The following is a 15,003-nucleotide window of genomic DNA, read 5'->3' as shown; positions in this document are numbered from 1 at the left end:
ACGCTTGGGCTGTCTTGCTGATGGACCAGGATACGGAAAAAGGCTCGTTGTTTCTTTTCAGTTTCCAAATGTGTTTTGATAGTTCTGTGCTGTTTTCGTGTTTTTCATGTTTGAATGACTGTTCCCAGCAGACTCCAAGTTACACAAAATATTCAACAGAAACAATGTCAAAGTCAGCTGCATGCCAAACATGGCAACCATGATCAAAGCGCACAACTCCACCATCTCCAACAGCGAAACTATACCCACTCAAAAACCATGTAATTGCAGACAGAAAGACACCTGCCCTTTGAACGGCGAATGCCAAACGAAAAACATCGTATACCAAGCCATCGTCCATGGAAAAAACAAACAAAAGTATATAACAGAGAACAACTTCAAACAGAGATACGCCAACCACAAACAGTCATTCGCTCTGCCACTGCGGTATAGAGCACTGTCTTAGCAGATTGATACTCACCGAGTTATATATATATATATATATATATATATATATATATATATATATACCGGTATATATATATATATATATATATATATATATATATATATATATATATATATATATATATATATATATATATATATATATCATCATCAGAAAAATTATTACGCTCTGCCACTGCGGTATAGAGCACTGTCTTAGCAGATTGATTGATACTCACCGAGTTATATATATATATATATATATATATATATATATATATATATATATATATATATATATATATATATATATATATATATATATATATATATATATATATATATATATATCAACATTAGGATTTATGATAAATAATAATAAGTCTCGCAAGAAATAGTGGGTGCGGAAACTGACATTAACTTAAAAAGACAATATAAAACTATTCTCCCAATCTGTAATGGCTGTACAATTGATGGGAAGAAATAAACAACACAGAGACCTTTTGAAAAACAATGGAAACCCTGAACTAGACACTCACACATGAAACAAATATAATAAAATAAAATAAAAAATCTAACTACCCCACCTATTTTAGAATTGAATGCAAGCGGAACCACATAATTCTTTTACGCCTAACCACTGCAACGTAGATACGAATGTATTCAAAAGAACATGAACACGCTCACCATCACGAGAAAATTAACATATGAAAATTTTATCAGATATTTCAATAGACACGTTCTTATTAAAACACACATCTAAAATGTCAAGACTCAAAATTCAATATAAGAGAATCAATACAATGACAGTCTGTAAAGAACATCAAATACATAGCTTCAATTGTGTCAATACATTACTTTACATATAATGAAAGTAGACATACCAATAGAAACAAATTACTCAATTGATTCAATTTTTAGCCAATAATTATTGAGCGATCAATAGCGTCGTTACAATCGTTCCTTTGTATCTTGAAAGTAATTTGGAGTATAAATCATTAACTAGTCATTCAATAATACTATAAACAAAAGTTATTTTCTGAATTGCACACGGACAATTTTATTTTGTCGGTGACGATGAGTTCAGAATGCAAGAGCACGTCTAGCGTACTAGTCACAAGTATTGGATATACGATCCAACATATCATGTCGTGTTACATAAACGTTCTCGTTATTTCAATGACAATATACAATACACAGTATTATAATAATCTTGCCTTATGCATTCACATTGGTGAGGAAAGGATATAATGGAATCAAATAGACAAAGTGACAAATATATCATAGTACGTGTGATAACAATCTTCGTGAACTTTAGAGTTGGTATTTAGTTTGGATTTTAAATTTAAAAAAAAAATTCATCATGGCGTCCTACTTGAAAACTAAATATAAAACAACGTATACCAAGTCCTTGTTTGTAACTCAATAAACTGCAGAAAATTACGAAAATACGTAAAATGTGTGTTATTGTGTTTTGCATAGTATTGAGTTACAAACACATACTTGGTCAATGTTGTTTCATATTGATTTTTTCATGTAGGAAACCAGGATAAAATTGTTTTATAGATTCAAAATCCAAAATAAATACCCAAACCTCATCCGTATGGCCACTTCACTGTAAGCTGATTTCATTAGGTGTTCCTAAAATTACTTTTGAAAAATGCAGTAAAAATCGAAAATTTACGACTTAAACAATTCATAAATTCTAATTTTGCCACTTGTAATAACGTAATAATGGTGCTATACTTCCTGAAGTATAGTCGATTGCGATGTTGGAGGCTTGGTTAGCTGTTCAAATCCACGCTAAAAAAATCAAAGGGATATTGATTTATTAAAGGGATGTCCAAACACAATTTGCAAAATCGATATTTGTGCATCGGTGAGGCTAAATAAACTAAACCGATCAGACAGGAGCATTACGTTTCTCATTATCACTAACGATGATAAATTATAATCTCCGATGCAACCACTATGTGTTGGTGTATTCATATCGCTTGTCACTGTCCTCTCTATCATGTTGTATCTGAATGGGTTATTCTAAAGAATATGAAAACTTCATCACAGAGCTAGCTATGCAAACAGATGATGCAAGTATATTAAGTTGAAGTTATCGTAATGACTTGAGGAGAGAGCAAATGAGAATTATGTTTAGAAATATTCACAACATGTTAGTCTTATTATCATTGCCATGAATTTACGAGATAGGAGATAAGATAACATAATGTTTGCAATGCAGCAATGTGACAATGATTTATGGCACAATGAAGTGTTTTTTGCCGGATCTGAAAGGTTGCATCCTTTATGACACAACTCCTTGGTTTGTTGGCATGATCACTTCGTACACATAATGTAACAAAACAACGCTACAAAACAAGTAAATGTTTCTGTACAATACTGCTGCGCAAGTTTATTCCACTGTCAGTAAGTGATATGATGAAATGGCATCATGAAGAAAAAATCACGGAACAAGCATTTTGCATATACAGCCATTAAAGGGAAGGTATGATGTGATTAGTCGGAACGGGATTACTGATGCCTGTCTTATGACAGCAAAATAGGCAATCTATTTTACAACACCTCTTTTTTTTTACTTGTCACAATATTAAACGTTGCAATTCAAGCATTTGAATGTTGATATGGCAGGAAATAACTCTTGTAATAGAGTTGATAGAGTTCGTAGACATGTTTTCCATGGCAGACAAGGAGCGATTTCATGTGAATTAAATTAAATTATCAGCATCACGTTATAACACTATTTAGTTAAACAAATGAAACAAAGTGTATGATTCTCATAGCATTACTAAAGAGTTAAATCAAACCTATGCAACACATCGTTGTGACAAGAGTTGTCAATTACGAAACGGTTCCAGTCAATTTAAAAGGCCCACGTTTTACCCCCAAAGTTAATACCATTGGCTCCACACGTCAAATCTCCTAAACTATCACTGTCGCTATTATTGCCAGGGGTCCAATTACACGTGTGTTCATTTCACCACAATTCACCTGACGTATCGTGCTCAGTATAATAAGGCTAATAAAGCACGCATTCGACAATATCACGACTTTACATACGCCATGAGGCTTGTAGTAGTGTGACACAAATACTCGGGCTGTCATTGTCTGATCATGAGGCCCCCAAGCATCGTTATTTCGGTCACGAGCTCAACCCCTGTGTTGGCAAAATATGCATGATATTAGCCTCGCTGACACACAAAATTACTGAAGTCAATACTGAAGAGCAATGTACCTCACGTTGCAAGAACATTATGCTTCCATGTATTAATAAACAGCCAGAAGTAAATAGGGTTATTCCATGTCAGACTGACTAAAACTTAAGGGAATTCGATATGTTCTCCTATGGTAGAGAAATAGACTCCGTAACAGTTGTTACCCTTGCCATAGCTCACCATCTCCTTAGAAAAATACACACATTGGCATGTAGATCACGGATTGCACATATAGAACAGATAACATCCTAGCTTTTTGACTGCTCGAGACACTGCTAATATATGACAAGTTCAAAAGATCAGCTTCACGCTGGAATAGCAGACAAACAAATAAGCACGCCACACTGATAACAACCGAGGAAGCACTATAATGAATTCAGAACCCTGAAGGCAATAACTTGATATACAAATGTAATACCTGAATACGATGTGGGAAATACCTGTGTCAACTGATGTCTTGATACGAATATAATGTTATGTTATGTTATTTTATGTTATTCTGTTATGTTATACCTGAATATCATTTCTAAAAAAGGTGCATTCGGCTTAAACTGTCAGGCAGATCAAAATGTAATGTATAAATGTTAGTCCCCATCATTGGTAAATAGTAAACAATATTAAGTTTAAGAGCTGCAATACTTATGATATATCGTCCATCGATTGGGCCAGCGTCCAAACAAACAAACAAAATGAAGTCAGTTGTTACGAAAGCTCAAAAGAGGCACACAGAAAAGATTCAATGAATGTGGAAAGCAGTAAATAAGTTTTGAATTATAAATGCGTCTGTATCAAACACTGAAATACATTGGTTTATAACACTATAGCACAAAAGAAATACGCCATCCGCTAATTTAAAACACCAGTTACTTTCAAGACGCTTTGGCTATCAGCCATTTGTGAAGATGTGTTTACTGTGATGAATTGTGATGGGATGGCCAAATAATAGCCAAAGGAAGTTGATCCGGCTATTATCATATAAATAAGGTAAAACAAATCGAATTTGCGTCTGTCAACATCCAAGATTGCTTTTATCAAATCATCATGAACATACGTGATTACGTAGTGGCATTAATCAATACCAATTGACACACACATATAGACAGAGAGACACACACTAAAACATAGGCAAAGTCACAGAGAGACAGACAGACTCACAGACTCACTCACACACACACACACACACACACACACACACACACACACACACACACACACACCGGACACAGACAGATTACATGAGCGCAGTCATGAAAGGGCAGCTTCACGTTAGTTGGATCCGTTGGTTAAAAGTCTGATGGAGGCTTGTGTGGCGCCATCGTTCCCTTTTACCATGCTTTTTCGCCTTGGTACAGCAATGGATGGACTATCAAATCTCACTAATATATTATGATACAGCGTTTCATGGTGAAACTCATCCTTCCGACTTTTCAATGAGAGGATATTCACACATTCAGTCAGTAACTTTTCTGTGTAGAGAAAATTACTTTTTTGAACAGCATGGACCTGACATGTTTTGCACCAAGGTAATTGAACTCCATGGGAAGTTGTCCTAAAACAGACAATGAAGGGTATCTAATACAGTGTGTCTTTAGTTTATACTTGAAAGATACAAATGACGACGACAAAATTCTACTTTAAAACTAAATCATCTGAAATATCGTATTTTGTCGTTTTTGCCGTATTATGCAAAGGTTTGAACGAAAACGTATGAGCGCATATTCTTTTGCAAAACACTATATGTGATTAATATAAATAATATAATATTCATTATCATATTAAAATGTTATACATACATACATACATACATACATACATACATACATACATACATACATACATACATACATACATACATACATACATACATACATACATACATACATACCACATACATACATACATACATACATACATACATACATACATACTCTATGTTTCTACTGCTATTAATATTGCTTTAGTAAACTTTTCAATGCACGCAAAAATCAATACACATTTCATATGTACCAATATGTATACCATTGTATTAACATATATATATATATATATATATATATATATTAATATATATATATATATATATATATATATATATATATATATATATATATATATATATATATAACAGTACATATTTCGTTCGTATATATATATATACGGGTTTATCCACCTTTACTGAAGAAAAGTGTCTATTCATGACACATATGTATGCTGTCGTCCTTTCAAGGACGAATAACAAACGGTTTACTATTTCTCTCATTAGCATGAATATCAATATGAACCCGAAGATGTAATATAACACAGCTCTCCTTGTGCCCATGGATAATTGTGCGTATTCCAGATTATATGGATGCGTAATATTTGGAAAGGATTTTCTGAGTACCAGGAAAGGATTGGGATTAATGACAGACAATAATGCAGTCTTTTAGATACTGATGAGGAAACACGGTAAACCACGCATACACAAATGATGGATTGCTTTCAGAAAATGGCAGCAACATCATCAAGATAAATTAGATAGCTTGTTTCGATGTCCAATTTAATACTTTAGTCTTTAAAAGGGAATGCCGTGCATCCATTGGATTGTTCGGCCTCGGCCAAAATAATGAAGGTCATTAATTTCATTTTGTATACGTTACATTTCATCAAATAGATTCGTGACTATTGTATCCACATTGAAATCAAGCGTAGATATGTCGAATAGAATGTATTTTGGTGGCCATACCTTGCCAAGTCAAGCATAGTAGTTTTGTTAACTATATGGGTATACGTATAATTGTAGCAACAGACAAAGTGCACTCTAGATATGCAATGTTTGGTCACGATGTATGCAAGGGATTTAGGTTTTTGGATGTTGAACACAAAAAGATGACAAAGTACATATTCCGTTAATTGTATTCTTTAATTAAATCGCAAGGAAATTTTGTATAAGGGGTTGGTCATTTTGTACTTGCGGATGAGGGGGGGGGATCCGGGGTTTTGGTGTGGCTGCTCATTTTTGAAACATCACTTCAAGCGGGGACTGTAATTTTGGCAAACACCAATACTAATCCATAACATGTGTACATAACGTTGTTTTATTATATCGCCATAATCTACTGCCATGTATCTTGCCTTAAACTTTAGCAAATACACACACTGAATGATTGGTATCAATTTTTGAAGATAAGCTACTTTCTGATAATATTTCGTAATAGTAATGGAGAAACATGAGTCATGCGTGGGTACATGGACAAGATAACCTTACAGTTAATTAAAGGAATGATATAACAAACATTATGCATGGTCTGGGGTAATTTATGAAAAGTGTGTTCTCTCTACCGGGGTTCTACTTGAGTCATCCAACCGAATGGGGGTGTTTTGAGAAAACTGAAGCGAAACTTCAAAGAACTGACACCCGGCCAGTAAATATGACCAGTCCCTTATTATCTTATACTTTGTATTATTTAAATAATAGTTGTGCCTGGCAAATGATACATTTATCATACCCCATCGATAATATGACGTTATACAACACATATATCAGCCTTATGCCTAAAATAACTTGCCAATTCAGAGACAAATTCATTAGGTCTGTTAACACAAGTACGAGTAAACAACACTAAGTACCATTCAGTTGGGTACATTTTGACATTTAATGACGTTAGGGTCAACTGGTTAAAAAGATATATAAAGTACTAGCGATACCATTTGTGGTAATTACATACGTGGTTTGATGTCACGACATGTACGAAACTGATGACTTTTATCCCAGTCTCCGAGTCAATAGCAATAAAGTTATGCATACAAAATCATAGGTTGCCTTAGACTTGGTTCAGATATTAAACCCAATACTAAATGTCCTCATAAGAATAATTAATTTAGTTCTGACAATAGACATGCTATACCCCTCATCAACGTACATATTGGTTGTCATACTAAAAATAACACGGGCTTATCGATAAACGTGGCCTAGTTTCTATGAAAGAAATTGCCAAAGCGACTCAAAAGAACTTGTCAATGGATTGCGTGTCAAAACGATATCTTGTTGGTTATGCTCGATTTTATCATGAGGCTAATATCCCGTACTTTATCGGGGGGGGGGGGGGCATGTGTTGTCTCACGTTCAATAAATATTTCAACAAGCACGGCTTTAAGTCGATCATGTATATCAGATTACCCCGAATATAATCTATCATATCATCCGAGTCCGTTCTTCCGTTCGCTGTACATTCATGTGTGTGTGGCTGAGCTATTCACTTCGTGCTAATAGATAGCTTACTTCCGTTAGTTGGCAATTAGGTCATTAGAAGTGTTATCTAACATAAAGGAAATCCAGGGCACATTTATGGTTAACATGTCGCAAGTATCTGTTCATTAGATACTTGGTATGGAAATGCATTTCGTAAGATATCAACATGTCTTTGACACATTGCAGATAAAATGGGATACTCTTAAACCACCTACTTTAACAGCGCACGCATGTTGAAATGCTTTGTTATGCCTGTTTACGTTTAGTCGTATGCTGGATGTACGACAATTTTATATATTGTGTGATGGATATACAGCTACGGAATTTGAATTCTAAATATATAATCATCAATATGACAAAAAAGCAAATTACGTGTTTTAACGAATTCGAAAGCAAATGTGTTCGGTATACTAAAACAACGTCACTGTTGGTCGTAATTCAATCCTGTAAATTTACTACAATACACTGCAGTGTACGCTGAGAGCAGTTTAACATGCAACCGATGTGGATAGTCGGAAGATCAACAATACAACAGTTGAAACACTATAAGTGTTTTGTACCTACCACGGTGCTAGTATATATCCTTTCAAAGTAATGACTTTGATATACAGGCAGTGTTGGTGAAAACAAATTAAGTTCGTGATCTAAACTTGTGAATAAATGTAAGACTGCATTTTCAAGACCAAAGGAAAAAAATATAAGAATACCACCAGGTCGCTGTTTAACCGTAGGCTTCGAATAGTGAAGTACAAACTAATAGACATTGAAGACAATATATGGGAAATGACATGTCTGAACATATTACTTCCACTGTAATGACATATCGCAAAAGAAGTGTTCAATCGCAAAAAGACGGAAACATTGGTTTACATTGACAACGTCATCTTATCAACAAATTTACATGACTTCACCAGTATCCAGAGCTAGAGGTAACACTGAATGAATACCGTACGATCTTTCCGACAACACTTACATTATGACGAGTGTCATGAGCTATGATAAACTATAAACCCCGTCTAATACCGGATCATCAAAACATACACAACGTGATGAACGAATATATACTATTACACTTACCGAGTGCTTCACACAACTGTTTTTAGTACTTGGAATATTCAAACCCTGAATAGAAATAAGTAGTATGGTATGACTCCGATATAGCTGGCGCATTCACACACTGTACAATCCATTCGTCATAAGCATTTATACTCTTAGTAACGTGTAATTCTACAATGTCGATCAGTGTACTGTACTGAGTCTCGTAAATGATGAACCAGCTAGGGACGCCTAGATATCATCCAATCACTGTTCGTTATTAATCATTCATTTCAGTCGCCAAAGTCAAAGCACACCCAGAAGACTGTTAGATTGGTATAGATGTATTATCACTACAAATGCGACTGTTCAAACCGACCGTTAACGTAATGTGGCAATAAAACCCTACTAATTGCAGATGACCCTATGTCAACGATGTAATGCATGTGAATGTTATGTATGAAAGAGTAAAAGTTGGAGTTGGTATTTAAAAGTCTGATACACAGGTATATTATATATATATATATATATATATATATATATATATATATATATATATATATATATATATATATATATATATATATATATATATATATATACGTGATTGCGTATGGGTGTATATGTATCTATATGTGTATATATATAAAATAGACAGACAGATAGATAGATAGATAGATAGATAGATAGATATTATATGCTTTAAAACAACATAAATACTATTGCATTGACATTCAAGCAATGTCCCTAGATCATGATGGAGATGTATCACGTTACTTAACCACTTAGGATTGTCTTGATTCGACCCATCCACATCGTTCATACCGAGATTCTATCTGTTCTAGAGAATGGCTAGGGAATACCATAGCACACCTTTCCCAGAACTATCAGATTTGGTGTAATGTTAACATCAATTTCAAGTCGGCATCACAAAGCATACCAATTCTGATGTTTTTTTAACGAATGAGTACTTCCCTTTAATACAAATTCTATAAAGGCACGATTTGTGTTTTTTATGAGCACGAACTAGCCGTGTGGTATGATTATTTGTCGTCAACACCCCCACTGCCACCCCCGTATTACGAAAAGGCCATCACCATATGGATGATAGCGATGAATTGTTAACATGTTAAAAAGAAGTACAGCGCAATCGGGAATGGAATTCGTCGGAGTATACTGGTTTGATTAATAGCGTACGGCAAGGAACATAAATTGTTTTGATTTATTCGTCCTAGCATGTGCCTTTGAAGCACGACCAAACCTACCAAGCAACACATTAATCAACGTGCCAACGGACTAATGGTACGTAAGTGTTTTGTTATGATACATTAAACCTTCGCGGGTTATTCGATACATTGAATAGTGAAAGACACCGTTATATACACACTTTCACGAGTAAAAATTGTGTCTTTTCTGCAAGGTAAACACTTGTATATGTGTGCAAAACCATGTTAATACTGTACACATGTGTCATAAAATTAGTAAATGCATAAATCTGACTATGGTAAACACTTTCTCAAAAAACAGACTTTATAGAATTTACGATTTCCGCTTCACTCTACTTCAAACATAAGATATGTTGATACAAGCACAAGTTAGTCACGAGAGTAAATAGCAAAGTATTACATCGACTTGATATAACAGCCTCATGAGTATAACAATGCCATTTCAAAAAATACTATGTATTTTGAATGCAATTCTCACCTTAAAATCAATGTTTGTACACTCAATCTCTACACGCTTAAGATGAAAATACTTGTGTTATGTAAGTGTCCATTAGCTGTAAGTGTTATGCAGTCTTGTGTTAGCACAATCGATGCCTGTGTCTAAAGGGTTAACAACTCTTGAGGAGTAAACCATTGACTTTTATCAAATCCACTTCAATATTGCACAATGTTTGAGGTGTTAGATAGTGAAAACGACGTAATCAGTAAAATGGAGATTAAGTCGATAAACAAACACTTCAAACGAGATATTCTTGTTTGGCAAAAATATAAATCCTCTTCGTTGAGCAAAGATAATATATTAATGCTCGTTCAATACACTATAGAATAGATTTGAATCGTACTTGGAATATTTAACTTGTTAGCACAAAGTTAATCATTATGAGCAGCGTATTTAAAAACCCGTTTTTTCAAACGAAAATTGAGTATCTAAAGTTTAAGGCGTTCAGTTTTGTCTTGTAATGAATTGTGGTAGAATTTCGGAAAACATTACTAATAAATATCCAGTATATATCCGTAGACAGACCTAAAGTACCTTCCATACTCACTCACCTTCCAGGAGAGCATAAATACATTTTACAAACCTGTTGTTGGGGAGGGTCATATTTTGCATTACAATGTTTGGGGGAGGGTCACATTTTACAATCCGCAGTTCTGTGACCAAATTGAAGATTCAATTATTGTCAATTTGTTTTGTGTGTTTTGAGATGTAAAAGTGCGATGAGCACTCAACATTTAATTTTACGAGTACTTTACATGCCAAAATACAAAAATAAAAATACATCTATTGTAAGAATAAATAAAACGATGCATTTTGTTGAGCGTACCATCTCACCTTATCACTCACACTGTCCGTGAATGTTGTTGTTAAAATTTGATGGTGATGGTAGCAGTGATGATGATGATGATGATGATGATGATGATGATGATGATGATGATGATGATTTAGTTTTGAATGTCATGATTTAGTTTTGAATGTCATAGAGAACACGGACAGTGATACATGTACTGACTCGAGTAGTACCAGTGAGTCAGATTAGAGCGACACTGATAATGGCAATACTGAAGGTGAAGGTGATGATGATGACAATAATATCTGGGAACTTTTGCAAGTGACCAGATCAGGCAGAGTATGCACAACGTGAAAAAGTAACTAGCCGGTCTTTTGCTGTTTGTCCCTTTATATGTACAAATATTGCTTTCTAATGCAAAAGTCAAAATCTTTTAATTTGTATGTATACATATAATGGTAATATTGATTAACATTCAGTATATGCAACTGTCATGGGGGGGGGGGGGTCATTTTTTACAAATGGAGAATGGGGGGATGGTCATGTTTTACTTAACAGACCATGTGTGATTTCCTCCGCCCCCTTGTAAATACTGAAGGCTCCCTAAAGCCTTTGTCATTGATTTTCACACCTATATCAGCCTTTTTTATGGTCATGTAAAATCATAACGCAGAGATGTATCCATACATGACAAACACGTTTCTGTTATCCGAACTCTTTCTACAAGTGTGTGTGTGTGTGTGTGTGTGTGTGTGTGTGTGTGTGTGTATGTGTGTGTGTGTGTGTGTGTGTGTGTGTGTGTGTGTGTGTGTGTGTGTGTGTGTGTGTGTGTGTGTGTGTGTGTGTGAACAGAACATATTTAGAAAAGACGGCATTCGGTAAAATAAAATATAATACCCTGATAATGTTATCTGTATTTCAGTAAGGGTGATGCCTGGAAAAGCATTCTGCAACTACAATATCTTTAAAATATATATCTCTGAGAAAACAGGTGGAATCAAGATATTACTCATCCAGATAACATCCTTTCATCGCGTAATCACCTTCTATTGAATGGTTCCGAGACCAAATAATAATAACAGTAGTAGTGATATGACCTTACTTACTGTCATATTGTCCTAAAGTCATGCCGATTAGAGATTATTATCTAAAAGATTAAGGAAAATTAGTATGCAGACTGTATTAATGTGTCCTTTTGCTGTCAGGGGATTTATTGGTTTCACATGACTGTTGAAAATGTGAGCTCATCCTAAATATAATTGACGACTAGGCAGTGAACTGTAAAGTATACAGAAATGCATAAAGATGTAATTATCAATTCTTAAAATCACAGAACGGGTGTGTACCCTTTAAACTACAGATGGAACACAACTCCAGTATTTACATTACTATAGTCTACGTCTTTATTTAAATTAATCACAATATCAAATAGTTCGTATTTGTGTTCACAAAAGAAGCTGAATGATACTGTTTCAGGTGCCAGGTGGCTGCTCCTTTGATAGCTGTTATCAGATGAACTGCTCAGGAACTTACCAGTTTTTCATATATAATCTCATTAAAAACGAATATAAAAAATGTGCAAATCACAGAAAAGTGTATAGCTGTGAAAAACGATTGACAGGCACTGCAATCGATCATAAATTCATTCCTTTATTCAACTGTCACGCAATCTCTATCAGTTATCGAATTACTGACAGCAAACTAACATTGCATTCGTCACGTGTCATCCATTTTATGTTATCCGAATTTTCAAAAATTCCCGCAGCACAAAGGGTCAATCGAGAAATATATTGCTGTAACTGATAAATGATCAAATACTAAAAATGCTGTTTCCGAATACCGGATATGATATTGATCTAATTCGGTCTGCATATATAAGTGACTTCAGAGTCGATGAACTGTTCGCAGGATTTGTCATTCCTTTATTAATTTGGCTGAATGTAAAGAGGAGCTCACGCTGCACACGCAGCTTGGTTCTTACTAGTACAGACAACTTGAATATATATTGTGACATTCGTGTTACCAATGTCTTTCTGGCTGTACCAAGAGATTGAACCAACGTGTCTTCGAGAGCTTCATGGTTGCCATGGATACTAGCTCAAACACTAGGTTTCCATGAACATTTATCTCTATTAAATTTCTGGGGAACATCATACGAAGATAATAAATACACCACGACCTTGTGTTATGTAGATACTTATAGTAATATGTGCATTTTATGCCAAATACTGCGGTCACGTGTCCATTACAGATGAACTGCCTGTTGAAAGAACGACCTTGAGTAGCACGATATTGAATAATACTTTGCAAATAACACACTCCTGCGTCTACGAATTCATTGTTATTATCTAAAAATAAGTTTTATTATAGTCGTCACTTCCACGTTTGACTTCAAGCCTTGTCAATCAACCATCTCTAATCTGTAATCATGTATTATTTAACTGTTCTTTCAGATGTAGGCAACAAAACAAGATGAACGTTCGGTTCTGTAGCAATGACGTAATTTTACAATGATCGTAGTACTCAAAATCACATCCTTAAAATAACGTTCAGGTAAAATGACTATGTCGTTGGTATGAATTAAATCATTCCGTTTTATATTGTACAAAAGTGTGAATAATATACTTTGTTGTTTTCTTTAAACAAAACTTGCACCATCAGTAGTGATAATTTAACTTACAAAATGTAGGTATTCGTGTCGCGACCGAGTGATGAATAAGGCCTGTCATAACAACCTTTTGAAATACAAAAAACATACCCTTTTCGTCGAAAATATACAGAGTGTCTCAGTCAATCGAAATGCGAGTATTGTGAGAGGTGACATATAATAGGATTTCAAACGTTTACATTTCTCGTCTTACTTGCTTCAATCTTGATATCATATACAGGTAGCAGATCTAGAGTACATATAAAACACAGCGGACTCGTTATATGAAAGCGATGCACAAAATACATACAGCTGTATAGCTGAAAAATGACACCCTATTTAATTGTTGATCTACTACTCAAATAGTCCTACAGATGTCAGTAAAGCCCTCAAATACGTTTTCCATTGGCCTCATAATAGAAATGTTGGTCTCTTTAACGTAAAGATCAATAACATTATGGTGTACAAGGTATCAGTAGATAACTTATGAAAGTTGTATTATAGAAACCCATGGACAATATTGAGATCAGATAGTACATCTGAAAATTGTGAGCAAGCTTCAACAAAAGTTTAATATCAGAATGTGAGTTCTATCTCACTCATTATAATTGTAGTCAGTTTGATGTGAATTTGACATTTCCAGGAAGTAGAGGTACGTATTCAATCGACGCATGATGTTTATGATACCTGAAATTGCTCTCAGCAAACTGTGAACATATATGTCATGTTGCTCACTGGTACACTACAAGGTTAAAATAATACACTAAAAATTGAAAGTTCTATGAGATGGGTCAAACTTTTATTAGTTATAAGGACACAATTAAAAAATGATATCCATTATGGAAAGTCCTCTTGCCAGGAACTTCATATTTCATAGAATGCCAAATATAAAACATGAAGCACTCGACTTGCTTTTGTTTTT

General features: G+C 34.5%; 1 long non-coding RNA gene across 1 annotated transcript in view; it reads right to left on the bottom strand.

Annotated features, from left to right (window-relative positions):
• LOC144434866 (uncharacterized) overlaps positions 1-9,084 on the bottom strand; it is a 45,065-nt gene extending 35,981 nt beyond the window's left edge. The window contains exon 1 of the long non-coding RNA XR_013480867.1: positions 8,962-9,084. This is a non-coding gene — a long non-coding RNA (uncharacterized LOC144434866). The remainder of the gene's footprint in view (positions 1-8,961) is intronic.
• Between the last annotated feature and the right edge of the window lie 5,919 nt (positions 9,085-15,003).

The sequence above is a fragment of the Glandiceps talaboti genome, chromosome 5 (assembly GCF_964340395.1).
Source record: "Glandiceps talaboti chromosome 5, keGlaTala1.1, whole genome shotgun sequence".
Classification (NCBI taxonomy): Eukaryota; Metazoa; Hemichordata; class Enteropneusta; family Spengelidae; genus Glandiceps; species Glandiceps talaboti.
The sequence above is the reverse complement of the archived record's forward strand: the minus strand, read 5'-3'. Positions and strand labels throughout refer to the sequence as shown.